At 33.7% G+C, this 18,730-nt stretch overlaps 1 pseudogene; it reads right to left on the minus strand.

Moving 5' to 3' along the window:
- Window positions 1-16,085, minus strand: part of LOC113689172 (uncharacterized) — a 33,675-nt pseudogene extending 17,590 nt beyond the window's left edge.
- Window positions 16,086-18,730: the final 2,645 nt, after the last annotated feature.

Below are 18,730 nucleotides of genomic sequence, written 5' to 3' on the forward strand. Positions count from 1 at the left end.
GAAAAAAGATTACCTTTAACAAAATAACGGGTTACACTGTAAAAGAAACAAACCCAAACGTGTGAAAATCGCAGTGGGAGCTCAATTTTTTTTTTCTTTTGTTGCAAAATTTCTTCAAAGGGTTGATGACTTCGTGACTTTGGGCCCAAATTTGATGAAGTTGGAGCTGTTTTTTCTGAATAATTTCTGAATGAAAGTTGTTTTACTGCACCCCAAGAAAGTGCAGAAGTAAAAAAATCCTCCTAACAACTCGAAATCTGATCAGTATTTGATGAGAAAGTAGGCTGATGGCTTAGCCTGGTCGCATATTTTTTTTGCAGAAATTTTCTTAATCTTCTTTTGTTTTTTCATTTTTTCTCTTGTCTCTCCCTTTTTGCCTTTTCGTCCTCTTCCTACCTTTCTCTTACCCTAATGACTCTGTTTTGGTTCCATTTATACGAAACTAAGGCTCCCAAACCCTCACCTCAAAGGAAAGGATGAAACCCAGGTATTGCTGCAATCTTTTGAGCCATTGGATGGCTTTAATTCTGGAACTTTCTTGATAGAAATCAATGGGTGAGGTGTCCTCTAGTACTGAGGGGCTTGAATGGAAAGAAAAGGCAAAAAAAGTCGAGTGGAAAATGGGATCAAATTTGCTGCTGCCATTTCCTCCTTGTACTGGTTTCCTGCTTCATACGAAGGAGGAAGAAAAATGCGTGCGTGCAAAAATTTCTGGTTTCTTTCTTTTTCTCTTTTTTCTACAAAAATTTCTAGTTTTTTGTTGTTTTCTTTTCCTTTTCTTTCTTTTTTCTTTATTTCTTTCTTTCTTTCTCTCTCTTTTTTTTTAATTTTTCTAAAAAAATGAATTTGAAATGATTTTCTTTAGACAAAGTAAGTAATAAAAATAACATAAAATAAAATGAATAGAATAATAAAAAATGAAATAGAAATAAAATAAATGACAATTTTTTGTGTCTACAGATGTAAATCTAAACCTAAATGGGATACTGTAGGGACAAAATATTCTTTCAATGTCTAATTGGTACCAGTTACATTAATTGCGAGATTCAAAATAATCTCTTGAAGGGGTGACGAGTATGCAAAAATTAGGCTCAAAGAAAAGGAATTAAATCTTATATATCTAGGTATAAGTGACCAAACAAAGGGGATGCAACATAACGGGTACAAGAAACTAAAACTTGTGACATAAGTTATCCTTCTTATAGAAGGATAGTAGCGGATTAAGGTTAAGAAAGCCACAATCACTTATTTTCCTTAGCTGAATGGTGACTCTTCTAATTTAAGCAAGAAAATAAACTAACCTATTATTTTCAATATTACTAAGTGAAATGCAAGTCTAAAAGAAATGGTTCATGCATATCAAGATAAGGGAATAATATAAAAGAAAATATCATGGAAATGAAAAAAATAACCTAAAATAAAAAAAAGTGTGAAAATGCAATGGATGATGTACGAAGGATGTATCTAATGCATGGATGAACTAAAGGTTTAGTATTGAACTAGCTTATTTCTATAAATCTCACAAGCGTTGAATTAATAAGGAAATAGAGGGAGAAACTACAACTAACGTTGGACTAGTGTGATGACTCATGCATTCATCATTTATAATAAAGCATATAAAACATAGGTTAAAATAAATAAACATATAGGATCGTATAGAGCACATAGCATATAGGTATATTATTTAGATGCAAAATTCTAAGAAAAGCGGGTAAAATACATAAGCTCATAAGATATATAAGCACACAAAACCCAACTATTACATCGGAACCCTAAATACAGTATAAAAGGGGAAATATAAGATAATAAACCTATCTAATCTATCCATTACATTTGTCTATCTAATTACAATTTTTATAAAAAAGAAGAAATATTACATATCTATTATGCTTTGGATATTTAAATACCCATAAAGAATTACAAAATTTGAATTAAATAAACATAGAAATGAATAAAAACTTAAAATAAATAAATAAAAGAAAACACATGAAAACATATAAATACATAGGAGCATGTAAGAACATATAAGAGCACATAATCAAATTTTAAAAGGGTAATAAGTGTACTTCCCTTTTGAACTAGTGACTAAGTGAGACACAATTGACCTATTTATACTCAAGATTCAACAAAAAAGATCAAGGCACTAATTTAAATTGAAGATACTTTAAAAGAGATTGTAAGCTATAGTAAATCTACCTTATTATGCCAAAAAAATGTAAATAATCTTAAAACACCTAAAATTTACAAATTACATGCATTTAACTGAAGCATAATTAATAATTAAAGAAAGAAAACAATTATAATTACGAAATGAAAGAGCTCTTATGGTTGAAATTGCTAAAATTAGAAAGGTTTATAGGCCAAAACATAATTTTTAAAAAGATTAGGGGTCAATATTAAATAAAGATAAAATTAAGGGGCCAAAATGTAATTTTAAATAAGGATGTAAATGAAAGAATTCTAATAATTTTTGGATCATTGCAAAATTATTTAAAAGTTTAGAAGTCAATTTGCAAAATCCATTTTTCGATCATAGGGAGATAAAAAGAAATATAATAACAACATTGGGTTTAACCACCTTTCTTCTTTTGTTTTCCCTTTTTTCTTTTTTTTTTTTCTCTTTTTTCTTCCTCAACTCTAGCCACAGTTGCAATTCCTCTCTAGCGACTATGGCAACGCCGGTGATCGCGCCATTGTCAGATCGCTGCTAACTCTCGGTTGTCAAAATGCAGCAAAATATCATTCCAGACTCTGTTTTTTACGTAGAATGCATTTTTGACCTTAGTTTTTACAACAAATGAACAAAAATTGCTCAAATTGCTAGTTTACAATTGAGCCTTTATTTTCCAAAAACCACTTAAATCAACACCAAATTTCACAAAAAATTACAACAAAGAACCCTCTTGAATCTCACAATATAGCCATAGTTACAATTTAGCAAAAAGAAAACATGAGTATACATATTTATAAATCAAACAGTCACTATTTAGAAAAATACATTCACCGCTTTTTGGTCTAAAAACTTCAAACTCAAAAGTGCATCCATGCTTTACATCGTCCCAAATCAGTCATTTCAACAAAACAAATGCACCTTTACAACTAGCCTAAACTAATTGCCAAATTTAGTCAAAAATTTTCTAATATAACTCTCAAACTTATTACATTTAGATGTTTCTATATGGATGCAAATCTAAATCTAATGGAGATATCGGGAGGGACAAAATATCCCTTCAAGATCTAGTTAGTACCAGTCACATTAATTGTGAGGTCCAAAATAATTCCTTGAAAGGGTCACGAGTATGTGAAAATGAGACTCAAAGAAAGGAAAATTAAATCTTATATATGTAGGAGCACATGAGAGCACATAATCAAAGTTTAAAAGAGTAATGGGGTACTTTCCTTTTGAAGTAGTGACTAAATGAGAGACAATTGACCTATTTATGCTAAGATTCAACAAAAAGATGAAACCACTAATTTATATTGAAAATACTTTAAAAGAGATTGTAAACATGTACTAAATCCACCTCATTATGCCAACAAACATAAATAGTCTTAAAATACCTAAATTTAAAAATTAAATGCATTTAAATGAAGCATAATTAATAATTAAAGAAAGAAAACAATTATATATCCAAAATCAAAAAGCTCTTAGGGGCTGAATTACAAATTAAAATTTTTTAATGTCAAAACATAATTTTTGAAAATGAAGGTCAAAACATAAATAAAGATAAAGTTTAGGGGCCAAAATGCAATTCAATTGACCATGTAAATGAAAGAATTCTAATAATTTTTGGGTCATAGTAAAATTACATGAAAGTTTAGGGGTCAAATTGTAAAATTCATTTTCTGATTATAGGAAGATACAAAGAAACAATTTTTGGGCACATTCTTAGTGTTTGAGCTACATTGCTTCGACCTGAATATAATATGCAAATTATTTGATCGAAAGAACAAGCAGAGCCCAACTGAAACATACATAAACTAATGAAAACTTTGGGTTTAATACCAAAAAATAAACAGAAGCCCACTCCTCTTCTTTCCTTTCCCTTTTCTTTTCTTTTCCCTTTTCTCTCTTTTTTTTTGTGCTACTTCTTCCTCACCTCCGGCCACACATACAACTCCTTGACGGTGGTAGAACTGTTGTCGAATTGCCACCGGCCATCAATCTCCAAAATGAACCAAATACCATTTCTAACTATGTTTTTCACGAAAAATTCATTTTTGACTTTAATTTTTACAAAGAATGAACGAAAATTGGTCAAATTTCTGATTTAAATCCAAGCCTTTATTTTTCAAAAATCACTTAAATCAACCTAAAATTCACAAAAAATTACGGCAAGCAACCCTCAAAATCCCTCAATACAACCATAGTTATAATTTAACAAAAAAACATGAGTATACAAATTTATAAATCAAATAGTCTTTGATCTAAAGTTCAAGAAAAAATACACTTCAAACTAAAAATTGCGTCCATGCTTTATATCGTCCCATATCAGTCATTTCCACAAAATAAATGCACCCTTTCAACTTAACCCAAAGTAGTTGTCAGAACTAATCAAAATTTTTCTAATATAATTCTCACACTTATTACATTTAGATGCTTCTATATGGATATAAATGTAAATCTAAAGAGGATATCGGGAGACACAAAATGTCCCTTCAAGATTTAGTTGATACCAGTCGCATTAATTTTGAAATCCAAAATAATCCCTTAAGAGGGTCACGGGTATACCAAGATGAAACTCAAAGAAAGGGAAATTAAATCTTATATATGTAGAAATAAGTGGCCAAAGAAAGGGAATGGAACATAACGGGTACGGAGAACTAAAACTCATGACATAATTTTCTTTCTTATTGTGAGACCTCGTAATTTTCTCATTTTCTGGGTTTTATTCTATTTAATGGCATATTTTTCTGCATTTTCTTTATTAGGAAAATTTCTAGATAATTTTTATGAGTAAATATTCTTTTTTAGATGATTTTCTAGTATCGGTTAGTTTTCGAGAAATTAAGAGCGTATGTCGGACGTGGGACCCGCTAGTGCGGAAAGTTCGGTACAATTCGGCCAATTAGGTTAAGTTTTGTGTACTGGGATTAATTTGCTAGATGTTAAGAGATAATTAGAGGTTGCTTACATGGTTAATGATGGAGAGACAAAAGGATAAGTGTTAAACTTACAAGGTGCCACGTGTCACTTTTTCATTCGAGCTTGGACTTTAACCATTATTTCTTACCTTTACTAATACTCAATTTTGATCCAAAAATCACCCAATTTTGCAAGCCTTTGGCCGACTCTCTCTCTCTCAAGAAGACAAGAAAAGAAAACTCTCAACCTTTTGCTTCTAATCTTGCCTAAATCTTGCAATCCAACCGATTAATCTTGAGATTATTCCATAAAAACCTCTAGCTAGGTAGGATTGAGGAAGTTGGTGGAGTTGTTTTGGAAGCAAGAGACCTAAGCTACTACCTTTTGTGAGTTATCAAGGTATGGTGTGTAAATATCCATTGTTTGTTTTCAATAATGGTAAATTCATGACTTGTGATGGCTAAAGAGATGTTTTAGTGGAAGATTTTATGATTTTTGGTGGAGATTGATGAATTTTTATTTTATGCTTGATTTTTCTGATTTCATATGTTTGGTGTTGGTTAGTCATGGATTGTTGGTTAGTTATAGTGTAAAATGAAGTTGATATATGTTGGATGTGATAGATTGTACAAAAATTCTGGTTTGGGGCAAAGATTCCAGATTAGGGTTTCACTAACCCCTGTTCTGCTCGTTTCTGTTTGACCAGGTTAGAGGCCGAATTGGCCTTAGTACAAAACATGAAAGTTGTATAGAATGATGTTTTCTAGTTTTCTGTAAATTTCAGCCCAATCCGAGCTCGGTAGCCTGAGACTGGTCTAGGTAGGAGTTCAGCGAACAGGGTTGACATTTCACCTAATCTGATAGTGACTTTTCACCATGATAATTACCGAATTAGATTTTGGCCAAAACATGAAAGTTGTAGCCAATAGTATAAACTAGTTGTCTACAAAATTTCAGCTTGATCAGACCACTGTAGCATATGAAATGACCGAAATACCCTTGACTGTCCATGAAACCTGTTTCGCGCCTGGAATTCTGTTTTCATGTAGTTTTCCATTTTTGATCATGAAAATGCATGATTTGGCCTTTGAGGTCTTCATAAGAAATTTAGGGTTGTGTTTTAGTTTCGAAACACCATAAGATACACTTCAATTGGACTTCGGTAGCCTGAGTTATTGCTGTTTAACAATTGTGCGGTTAGCCAACCTGTTTGTGAGATTCTGGTTTCGTATATTTCAATTTTGACCTAGATATATTGCAAACTAGACTGAGTGGCCTTCTTCAACCTTGTAGCCCCTTGTATTAGCTTCGAAATGGTATAAGTTTCACCTCAATCCGATAAGCGTAGCCTCGGATGTACCCATTCCGTAAAAATCCGTCAAAACTGTCTTTTGTAAACTTCGTTTCCGCACTTGTTGTTAGCCTAAATTTTGTCCTTGTATTGTCTTGAGCATATTGAGTGGCTGTTTATGTTATGTGTAATGTTGGGATTGATTGAGGAAAACAATGAAGCCATAAATGGCTGGAAATAGGAAAATACAAAGGGCGTGCTGCCCAAATTTTCGCTCGAGGGCTAAGATTCTATTTGAACTTGTATATTTTTCGTTTGGCAAATACTATGACCGTTTTCCATCTTAAAACATGATACCTTTTCCATTTGAACCTTCAAATGTTTATTTACTACTTCATACCAAAATATCCAAAATATAGAGGTATGACCTAAGGTTTTCTCAGTCAAGACATGTAGGCCATAATACCTACTTGAATGTATATTGATTTTGAACCACATAAACGATTCCGAAAAATAATATTTCTGAGCCTATCTAGTTGGATTCCGACTTGACTTTGATTCAAGTGTTTTCCATTGGAACTGTTATAACCCTTTGAGTTTGGTTTATGACACCCTAGTTATTTCCGTCCACAGATCCAAATGATTTTTTTTTTTCACTTTAAAGTCACATTTATCCGTTTTACTCGTAACTAGTCGAGTTCCTTGATTCCTCTTACTTGTTTTGCTAGATGAATTGTAATATTCTTTCTCGTTGAATCATAGGTTTTCTCAGTTACCGAGGGTAAGATCCGATAGGACATTTTGGATGTTATTTTGCATAATTCGGTGAGTGTTCCTTGTTTGTTGTATTTTCTTGACTTCATGACTTGTATTATTGTTTGATAACGTGTTAAGTGCTTTCAATGATTTCCAAAACGAGTTTTCTAGGCGAGTGTATACTTTATCGCACTCGACCTAAATAAATGTGAAATTTTCAAAGATTGAATGATTGGAACGTTACTTGTGCATGAATGTAAGCCTTTTGGCTGAACTGGGCCCTGCCCCTTGTTATCGATCGACTCGAGATAGAAGCGGACTCGATCGGGCGATTTGGTGACCTGGGTGAACATTTGGTATACTCGAGTATTACCTTGTAGGTTGGTGGAGCCTGGCCAATGTCCAGGAAGGGTTGAATGAAATGAACGAACGAACGAACGAGGGTTTTATTGATAAATGAAAAATGCATTTTCAAACGAATGAATGAATAAGGGAATGACAGGAGAACGAACGAATGAACGAACGAATGAACGAACGTATCTTTTTCATATGTGACTTATTGTAAATGTTGTAAATGTTTCTTGACTTATTGTTTGATTTATGGTTTGATTCTATGTTTGGAACCTCACTGAGCTTTTAGCTCATCCCTTTAGTTTTGTTTTCCTTAACAGGGGAAGGCGAGCAAGGGCGAGAGCTCTGTATCGACTGGCTGGGTCTAGTTTTGGTTTTGTTTTGGTTCTCGCCCTAGTGCTTGGCACGGGCTGGTTGTATGGTGACTTGAGAACTTTTGTATTCTCGACGGTTGTACTTCTTTCTGAGATAGCAATGTATATAAGTTTTGTTTTAAGTTTTGGATCATCGTTTTGCTCTTTCTTGTGGTTCTATTTCCGATTTGTGTGAGTGAACGACTGAGTCCCGGCGAGAGTTGGGCAGGCGGTCCGCTGAACCCTCTGGTTCGCCTAAGGGGAAAGTGGGGCTGTCACACTTATAGTGGGATAGGAATGGATTAAGGCCAAAAAAGCTGTACTCTATCACTTCCCATATTCAATTGATGATTCTTCTGACGGGTAAAATACACGGAACCCCCCTATGGTTTTGCGAAAAGACAAATTACCCCCTATCGTTTAGAAACATACACATAAACATCCTAAACTTCATAACTAAAGTGGAAATAGACCTATAACCGGCTGAACGACCTACTGATGATGGGTATGCGAGATTCTTTTGAAAAGATCTTGAGTTTCATTCCCAAGCTACCCTTCAGTTGCTATATTGAAGTGACATATCAGGGGAGAAGAGATTTGAAGCTATCAAAGAGTGAAAGGAAAAAGGGAGAAGATCTAAGGAGAAGCTTTCACCTTTCGGACCTAAATAATAAGCCCTCATCGCTAAAAGGTTTGGATGCCTGATCTTCCCCAGTATATTAACCTCAGTTTCAAATTCCCTTTGTCCTTTTGTAATCTTCTCTATCAATCTCTTCACTGCAGCAACACTGCCATCCTCCAATGTTGCCTTACATACTGTTCCTTAAGTGCTCTTACCCATGATCTCTGTTGTGGCACACAACAGATCGTCTGTTGTAAAAACCATGGGTCCATCAAAGTGGACAATCTTTCCTCCTGCTTCTCCAGCTGCTTCAACTTCACCTACAGTTGGAGGAGTGCCTTTTTCTCCGGAGATGAGAGAGCCCCAGCTGCGATGAGAATAATGTCTTTGGTGCTCAGTCTATGATGTTTCTTTGCTGGAGATTCTGGTGGAGTTGATGGGCCCGGAGAGGGTGGTATTGGACATTGGGTTAATGCACTATATCTGCATAGCTCAAGATTGCCCACGAAGGCGCTTGCATTGAACTTTTGAGCAAGCTTAGTTGGAACAGGTCCGGATAGATTGTTGTAAGACACATTAAAGGAACTAAGATTAGGTAAATCACCTATAGATGCTGGAATCTCTCCACTAAACTTGTTTTGAGATAAATCAACTTGTGTCAGGAAAGAAATGTTCCCAACTGTTGCTGGAATAGGACCAGCAAATTGGTTATTTCTCAAGTTGAGAACAGATAGTTTCTGTAGTTTGTTTACAGCTGCAGGAATTTGGTGGTCAAGATGGTTGCTTTCCAAGTTCAAAACTACAAGGTTTGATAAATTGGAAAGAGCGGCAGGTAAGCTCCCATTGAGTGCATTATATGAGAAATCAAGTGTTCTAAGCCTAGATAGTCTTCCAATTTCATTGGGTATCAATCCAGCCATGTTGTTATGACTGAGTGAAATCTCTTGGAGCTCACTTAAGTTGCCAAGAGAAGCTGGAATTGTCCCATAAAATGAATTGTGACCAAGTGTCAGGGACTGAAGTTGATAGAGGGCCTTCACATTTCCACCCCAAGAGTTAGGAATGGAACTAGAGAGATTGTTGTGCTCTTGAGCAAGAAAAATCATCGATTGCGATTGAGTAAGGCTGGTGGGAATTGAACTAGACAGAGTTGTAGCTAAAATTAAGCCTAAAGAGCCTAGTTGAATTGGCAAGAGTAGCTGGAATAGTTCCAGAGAGGGAGTTGTTACAGAAATCTAGTGATTGAAGAAGGGGACTCAAACCAAGTGTAGGTGGGATTGAACCAGAAAACCGATTATTGAATAATTGAACACCTTTGAGGTTAGGCAGAAGCCCCAACGAGGAAGGAATTGCACCACCAATTGCATTATCGTGGAGGCTAAGCTTTCTGAGAGCTTGAAGCTGCCCAATTTTTTCAGTTACTTGACCACCTAGACCTTTCCAGGGAAGCTGGATTACAATTACTAGTCGCCGAGCACATTTAATCCCGGTCCAGCCACCCGAACAAGCTCCAATACCACTGTCGTTCCAGCTTCTTAGGAACCCTTTAGGATAACCAATTCATGTCCGAAAGGCAGCCACGCTATTTTCAACTCAGATTCATAATATTTCAGCAACAATTTAGTATACAAATCCCTTGTTTTAGGGTGTTTTTTTCTTACACAGGATGAACGAGAGAGAGTGAACGAGAGAGAGTCAGTTCTTGATTCTCTCTCCCTCTCTATTATAAATGAGGGTATTTTGGGTATTCGACCTGCAACTGGTAACTCAGCCGGTTAAGAAGTCAATTTTCACTTTAGTTATGAAATTTAGGGTGTTTATGTGTATGTTTCTAAACGATAGGGGGGTAATGTGTCTTTTCGCGAAACGATAGGGGGGTTCCGTGTATTTTACCCTTCTTCTAACTTAAGCAAGTAAATGAACTAACCTATTATTTTTCTATATTCCAAAGTAAAATATAAGTCTAAATGATATGGTTCATGTATTTAAGGATAAGGAATAACATAAGAAAAATATCATGCAAATGAGAAAAATAACCTAAAATAGACAAATGTATAAAAATGCAATGGATGACATACAAAGGAAGTATCTAATGCATGGACGACACAAGGATCTAATATTGGACTCCCGTTTCTATAAATCCTTACTAGCATTTGACTAATAAGGAAATGAAGGAAAAAATCACAACTAACTTTAGACTAGTATGGTGACGACATGCATTCATCATTTTTAATAAAGCATATAAAATATAGATTAAATCAAATAAACACATAAGATTACGTCAGGCACATAGCACATAATTATAATATCTAAATACAAAATTCTAATCAAAATGGGTAAACACATAAGCACATAAGACATAAGAACAAAAGATCTAACTATTATATTGGGACCCTAAATACAATTTTAAAGAGGAAATATAAGATAATAAATCGATCTAACCTATTTATTACATTTGTAATTACAATTTTTGGAAAAAAATTAATGTTACCTATATATCACAGTTTGGATATTTAAATACCCCAAAATAATTACAAAACTTAAAAAAATAACATAAAAATGAATATGCACTTAAAGTAAATAAACAAAAGAAAACACAAAAAAATATATAAATGCATAGGTGTATGTAGGATCACATAAAAGCGCATAATCAAAAATTTAAAAGGGTAATAGGGGTACTTCCCTTTTGAAATAGTAACTAAATGAGGGCCAATTGGCCTATTTACACTCAAGATTTAACAAAAAGATCAAGACACCAATTTAAATTTAAAATACTTTAAAATAAAGTGTAAACATGTATTAAATCCACCTCATTATACCAAAAATGTAAATAATCTTAAAACACCTAAAATTTACAAATTAAATATATTTAAGTGAAGCATAATAAACAATTAAAGAAAGGAAACAATGATAATTGCAAAATCAAAAAGCTCTTAGGGACTAAATTGCAAATTAGAAAGTTTTTGATGTCAAAACATAATTTTTTGGAAAGATTAGAGGTCAAAATTAAATAAATATAAAGTTCAGGGGCCAAAATGTAATTCAAATAAGGACATAAATGAAGAATTCTACTAATTTTGGGTCGTAGTAAAATTATAAATCAATTTTATGATTTTAGCCACACTATTTCTGCTTGAAAACAAATGCACCCTTTCAACCTAACTTAAATTAGTTCCAACATTTTGTCAAAACTTTTTCAATATAACTCTCAAACTCAACACATTTGGACGTTTTTATATGGATGTAAATTTAAACCTAAAATGGATATCAGGAGGGACAAAATATACTTTTAAGGTCTAGTTGATACAAGTCATATTAATTGCAAGACTCTAGATAAATCCTTGAAGAGGTCACAAATATGCGAATAGAAGAGTCAAAAAAAAGGGAAATTAAATCTTATATATGTAGATATAAGTGGCCAAAGAAAGGGGACGCAATATAACGGGTACAGAAAACTAAAACTTGTGACATAATTTCCCTTTTTATAGAGGGGTAGTAGCGGATTAAGGCGAAGAAAATCATATTCACCCATTTTTCATATTCAAATGATGACTTTTCTAACCTAAGCAAGTAGATGAACTAACCTATTATTTTTCTAAATTCCTAAGTGAAATATAAATATAAATTTAAATGATATGGTTTATGCATATAGGGATATGGAATAATATAAGAGAAAATATCATGCAAATGCGAAAAATAACCTAAAATAGAAGAATGCATAAAAATGCAGTGGATAACATACAAAGGATGGATCGAACACGTGGGCGACCTAAGGGTATAATATTAGACAAATTCATTTCTATAAATCCTCACTAGCATTGAGCTAACAAGAGAACAAAAAGAGAAACCATAACTAGTTTTGGACTAGTCACAATTTCACGCATTCATCATTTATAATAAAGCATATAAAACATAGGTTAAAGTAAATAAACACATAGGATCACATAGAGCACATAGCAAATAGGTATAATATCTAAATGAAAAATCTTAAGGAAAGCGGATAAAAACATAAGCACACAATATCTAACTATAACATTGGAACCCTAACTATAATCTAAAAGGGAAAATATTGGATAATAAATCTATCTATTACATTTGTCTATCTAATTACAATTTTTGTGAAAAAGAAGAAATATTGCCTATCTGTTATAGATTGGATATTTAAAAATCCCCAAATAATTATAAATTTTAAATTAAATAAACATAGAAATGAATAAAATTTAAAGTAAATAAATAAAAGAAGACATATAAAAATATATAAACACATAGAAGCACGTAGAAGCACATAATCAAAATTTAAAAGGTTAATAGGGATACTTTCCTTCTAAAATAGTGACTAAATGAGGGACAACTGACCTATTTATGCTTAGAATTCAACAAAAAGATTAAAGCGCACCAATTTAAATTAATAATACTTTAAAAGATATTGTAAACATGTACTAAATCCACCTCATTATGCCAAAAAAAATGTAAATAATCTTAAAACACCTAAAATTTACAAATTAAATGCATTTAAATGAAGCATAATTAACAATTAAAGAAAGAAAACAATCATAATTGCAAAATCAAAAGGCTTTTTGGGACTTAATTGCAAATTAGAAAGTTTTTAGGTCAAAACATAATTTTGGAAAAGATTAGAGGTTAAAATTAAAAAATATAAAGTTTAGGGGCCAAAATACAATTTAATTAAGGACATAAATGAAAGAATTTCAATAATTTTTGGATCATAGTAAAATTACACCGAAGTTTATTGATCAAATTACAAACTTTATTTTCTGATTATAGGAAGACACAAATAAACAATTTTTGGGACATTCTCAATGTTTCGGCCACACTGTTTCTGCCCCAAAAAAATATGCGAAGCACTTCATTAAAAGAGCAAGCAAGCCCACTTGAAACATAGATAAACTTAATATACTTAAAACATTGGGTATAGCCCCAAAAAATAAACACTAGCCGACTTCTTTTCTTTCCTTTCCTTTTTCTTCTTCTTTTCTTTTCCTTTATCTCTGTTTTTTCCTCCTTTTTTTTCTTCGCCTCCGGCCACACCTGCAACTCCTCACAGGTGACCATGGCAACACTGGTAGTGGCGTTGTTGCTGGAATGCCGCCGATTGCCAAAATGCACCAAAATATCATTTCGGATACTGTTTTTCATGTAGAATCCATTTTTGGCCTTAGTTTTTACTAAAAATGAACAAAATTGCCCAAATTACTGATTTATAGTCGGGCCTTCATTTTTAAAAAACCACTTAATGAGGGACACACTAAATGAGGGACAATTGACCTATTTATACTCAAAATTTAACAAAAAGATCAAGGTACCAATTTAAATTGAAAATACATTAAAAAATGTTGACATGTACTAAATCCACCTGCTTATGCCAAAAAATGTAAATAATCTTAAAACACTTAAAATTTACAAATTCAATGCATTTAAGTGAAGCATAATTAACAAATAAAGAAAGGAAACAAATATAACTGTGAAATCCAAAATCTCTTAGACGCTAAATTACAAAAATTAGAAAGTTTTTTAGGTTAAAACATAATTTTTGGAAAGATTACAGGTCAAAAGTAAATAAACATAAAGTTTAGGTGCCAAAATGCAATTCAAATAAGGACAAAAATGAAAGAATTCTAATAATTTTGGATCATAGAAAAATTACACCAAAGTTTAGGGGTCAAATTGTAGAATCAATTTTCTAATTCTAGGAAGATACAAAGAAACAATTTTTGGGCTATTCTTAGTGTTTCGGCCACACTATTTCTACCGCAAAGAAAAAAATATGCAAACCACTTTATTAAAAGAACAAGCAAACTCAATTGAAACATATATAAACTTAAATACAATAAAAACATTGGGTAGGACTCTAAAAAATAAACACAAGCCTACTTCTGTTCTTTTCTTTTCCTTTTTTTCCTTTTTCTCTGTTCTTTTTCCTCCTTCTTCTTCCCTACCTCTAGCCACATCTACAACTCCTTGCCAATGACCATGGCAATGCCGGTGGTGGTGTCGTTGCCGAACTGTTGCCAGCCGTTGGTCACCAAAATGCACCTAAATATCATTTCAGACTCTATTTTTCACTTAAAATCCATTTTTGGCTTTAGTTTTTTTTACAAAGAATGAACAAAAATTGCCCAAATTGCTGATTTACAGTTGGGCATTCATTTTTCAAAAACCACTAAATGAGGGACAATTGACCTATTAATACTTAAGATTCAATAAAAAGATCAAGGTGTCAGGATCAAAGATAACTTAAGAGGGGGGTGAATTAGGTTATTTAAAAACTAATCAAGTTATGAGACACTTTTTAACTTGATATGAAATTTACCCTCTTTTCTAGATGATCACACAATGAACAATTGATTAAGAAAGCAAGATTGCTTAGGAGTAGAAGAGATAATCAATTTATGTTTGCAAAACAGTAAGTAAAAGAGAAAAAATGGCAAACCAAGTATTTCCAAGCTCCTCTTGAGCTTGAGTATCACTTTATAGAACAAGCCTCTTCAAGTTGGTTAAATACAACCAATATATGTGTACAAATGAAGTATCACTTTCTCTTTACCCCAATCTGCACTTGATCAAGTTGAAAAGTTTTACTATCACTCGAATAACCCTCGAAAAACTACACTATTGAAGTATTTTTCACACACAAGAAGAGCTTACACGAAATTCACACAAACAAGAGTACAAATCTTATTTGAAGAGTATTTTCTTACTAAAATCACTTTAGATCTTTTGTAGTCTTGATGTGCAAAAGTTGGAGGGAAGTGGTTGACCATACTCTATTTATATGAGACCAAAAAGTTCCTCTATTACTGTTTCCAACGGATAGAAGGCAGCTGAAGAATCAACTAATCGTTAGTAGTGTTGGACGTCCGGTAGACCTGTTTCTTGCGTCCGACAGCAGGCAGTGAGCTCAAGAAATTTACTTCAATCCTTTCGAACGTCCTGTACCTTTAATGTTTGGGTCCGACAGTGGATAGTGAAGTTGAGAATTATTCTTCAATCCTTTCGGACATCTGGTGCCTCCAATACTTTGCATCCGAAGTGTTGCAATATTTATCGAACGTCCGGTGCTCTAATATTGTGCGTCCGATTGAAGTCAGTGATCGTAGAAGGATGACTTAATTTCTTTAGACATCCAGTGGTGGGTTCTTTATGCGTTCGAAGTTGCGCAATGATTATCGGACGTCCGATCTAATTTTCACGAGCGTCTGACAGCTTTCATCACTTTTTTCCTCTTTTACTTGAACTTAATCTTTGAACTTGATTTGCTTCATTTCTGAACAGATCTTTGAGGAGATATTAGTAATATCCATTTGTTTTGTAAACATTAAAAGTTAGGGACAAAAATTAACAATATTCCCCTTTTTGATGATGACAAAACAATGGATGGAGGGAAAAAAATAGTTGAATCAAAACTCCCCCTCACATAATACATCCAAAAAATTTGTAAGTACCCACTCCTCCTCAAGATAACTCCCCCTCACACATTTACCAGATTACACTTCTTGAACAACTAACATCAGAAGTTAAATCCAGTATCCAATTCAATATACCACATCATACCAGAAGATCAATATTAATGTCATCAATAACATATTGATGAACCAGCACTAACATTATCAATATAGCAACCAATACACCAAAATCAGAAAGTTAACCCATCAAAAATCAGACATAGAAAATTAACAATCATTCATATATACTAGCAATCTCAGATGAAATCAGAAATCAGCAATCTCACAGATATACCAATCATTCAGCATTCATTAGCCCAAAAACAGACAGAATTAATCAAGTGAACATTGACCAACAAAAGTAACCAGAAACCATCAAGATAAAAAAGTGAACCAAATAAACTATAAACCAAAGTTTAACCAAATAACCAGAATACTAAGTACAGAGTACTTGAAATGTCAAAATACAAAAGATGCAAATGTCTACTATGAGATGCCATCCTTAAATGAAGTGTAACTGCCTAAAGGTGCCTAAATAGTGATCTTGAATGACCCAGGTCTCCTTCTTGCTAAGCGAAACTGAGTAGGATCCACTTCTTCTTTTTCGGTTTCCTCATCATCATCACTGTCTTCAGTTGTAGGAGCCTTTCCCTTATCTTGTGATTGAGAACTGGAAGCATGAACTTCTGGAGTGGGTTCAGTATGCGGAGTGTGTTCAGATGGCTCAGTCCTCGGCTCCTTTTGATGCACATTCTCATCTTCTTGAGGGATAGGAGGCATAAGCAGGTTCTTTTTGTCAATGAAGGTAGCTTGTTACTCAGGGGACATGGTCATCATCAGACCATTTTTGAGAAGAAGAATAGGTTATTTGAGGTCCTCAAGCAAGGAGATGACCTCAAAATTAGATGAAGAAGGCTGAACTGATGATTTTCTAGGATGGATAGTGAAAGGTGAAACAAATTTAGACTAATCTTGAGGAGTTCTAGGGGTGATAGGGGTTTCGTGGTGACTCTTTGTCCTAAACTCTAAAACAGACTCCTTGTAGCACCACTTTCCATCAAAGAATCTCAGATTTTTTCTTTCAAAATAGGCTTTTGAAAAGACAGTGGATGCACTAGCTTTTGGTGAGACTCCAGTGAAAGGAATCTTAAAGTGAGCAAAGATTGGAGTTAAAAATTTTTCATAGGAAAGTTTCCTACTGTTATCAGTGCTGATTTTGAGTAAAAACTTGCACATAACAAAATCGAAATCAATTCTGATTTTTTCAAGAAAATAATAAAACAAGTAGAGCTCCATTTTGTTGGCATCAGTCCTATGACCATCAATAAGAACCAACAGATTTGAAATTATTAAAAATAATATCGACTGAATTGACTCGAGAAACAAGATCAGTGTGTGAGTTTCCTTTTTTAAGATTGGCAAAGAATTAGTAGAGCATATCAGGATAATAAGTGTTGGGAATGGTCAGAATGTGAGTCCATTTTTAGAATTCAAAAAAGTTAATAACTGGTTCAAATTCAAACTTACAAAATTTATTGGGGATAATGGTCCTCTAAATGATAAAACCTTTCTGTGAAATCCATTCAAACCTCTCTCTGGCATCATCATCAATGAATTTGGGTAATGGAGTAGGTTCTTTTTCAGTTTGAGCCTCTAGTTGCTTTCTAGCAGGGCGTTTCCTCTTTCCACCGCGTTGAGCAGATGGTACACCAGTCTGTACATCAATCTTTGTCCTTAGTGGTTTGTTGTTCCTTAGTAGTTTGCTCAACAGAAGGCTCAGGAGTTTGCTGCTCCTCAGTAGTTTGCTCAACATAAGGCTCAGTGGTTTGCAGTTCCTCAGTTTGAGCAGTCAGTTTCTTTTTGGCAGACTGTGTCCTTTTTCCACCATGTGCCTTAGTTTCTTTTTGTGGGTGATTTCGTGGTGGAAGGTTCGGCAATCTCAATGTTTTCATCCCTTAGTCTGGTAGTGCATCCGACACTAGCAGATCCTCCTCTTACTCTGACCATTATGAAATGCAGGATGCTTTTGTTGCAGAGAGTGATGAAAAAGTGTATGATATGGACTAAGATTGCAATATGGTCTATAATATATGTTAGAATCTTTCAAAAAAGAATGAATTTGAGTTGCTAGGGTTTCGGGTGAGAATTGGAATTTGTGGGATGGTTGGTAGTTAGAGGAAGTTATGAGTGCTAATGGATGCGTAAAAGGAATTTAATGGTGTTGGACAGATCAATTTCCTGAACCTATTCGGAAGAGAGATGAATTTTTGAAATTTGAAAGTGAGAGAAGAGGAAGGATTGCGTCTGAGACAACGATTAAAAATGAACTGAATGAACAAGAGAACTGCATTATAATACATAGTTTTTGAGTATCGGAAGGCCGAACAAAGAGAAGCGTCCGACACTCCCGTCTGAACCAGAATTTTTCTGAAAAAGTGACTAAGAACACTGTCTGATGTCCATTCTAAAGCATCGGACATCTGATGAAGTGTGACTAGAGAATTTTTTTAGAGAATCTTTTCTAAGACGCCCAATTTTGTTCTCAAGAATACAAATTAGTCCAGTGGTCAGGCCTTTGTAAGAATATCAGCAATTTGATCTTTCGAACAAACATATTGAACACAAATTTCACCATTTTGGACAAGATCACGAATGAAATGATATTTTATGTCTATATGTTTTGTCCTAGAATGTTAAATGAAATTTTTATCAAATTTATGGCACTTGTATTATCACAAAACACAGGCACACAGTCATATTCTAATCCAAAGTCATTTAAGGTACTTTTCATCCATATTAATTGAGCAC

This window comes from Coffea arabica, chromosome 5c (assembly GCF_036785885.1).
Source record: "Coffea arabica cultivar ET-39 chromosome 5c, Coffea Arabica ET-39 HiFi, whole genome shotgun sequence".
Taxonomy (NCBI): Eukaryota; Viridiplantae; Streptophyta; class Magnoliopsida; order Gentianales; family Rubiaceae; genus Coffea; species Coffea arabica.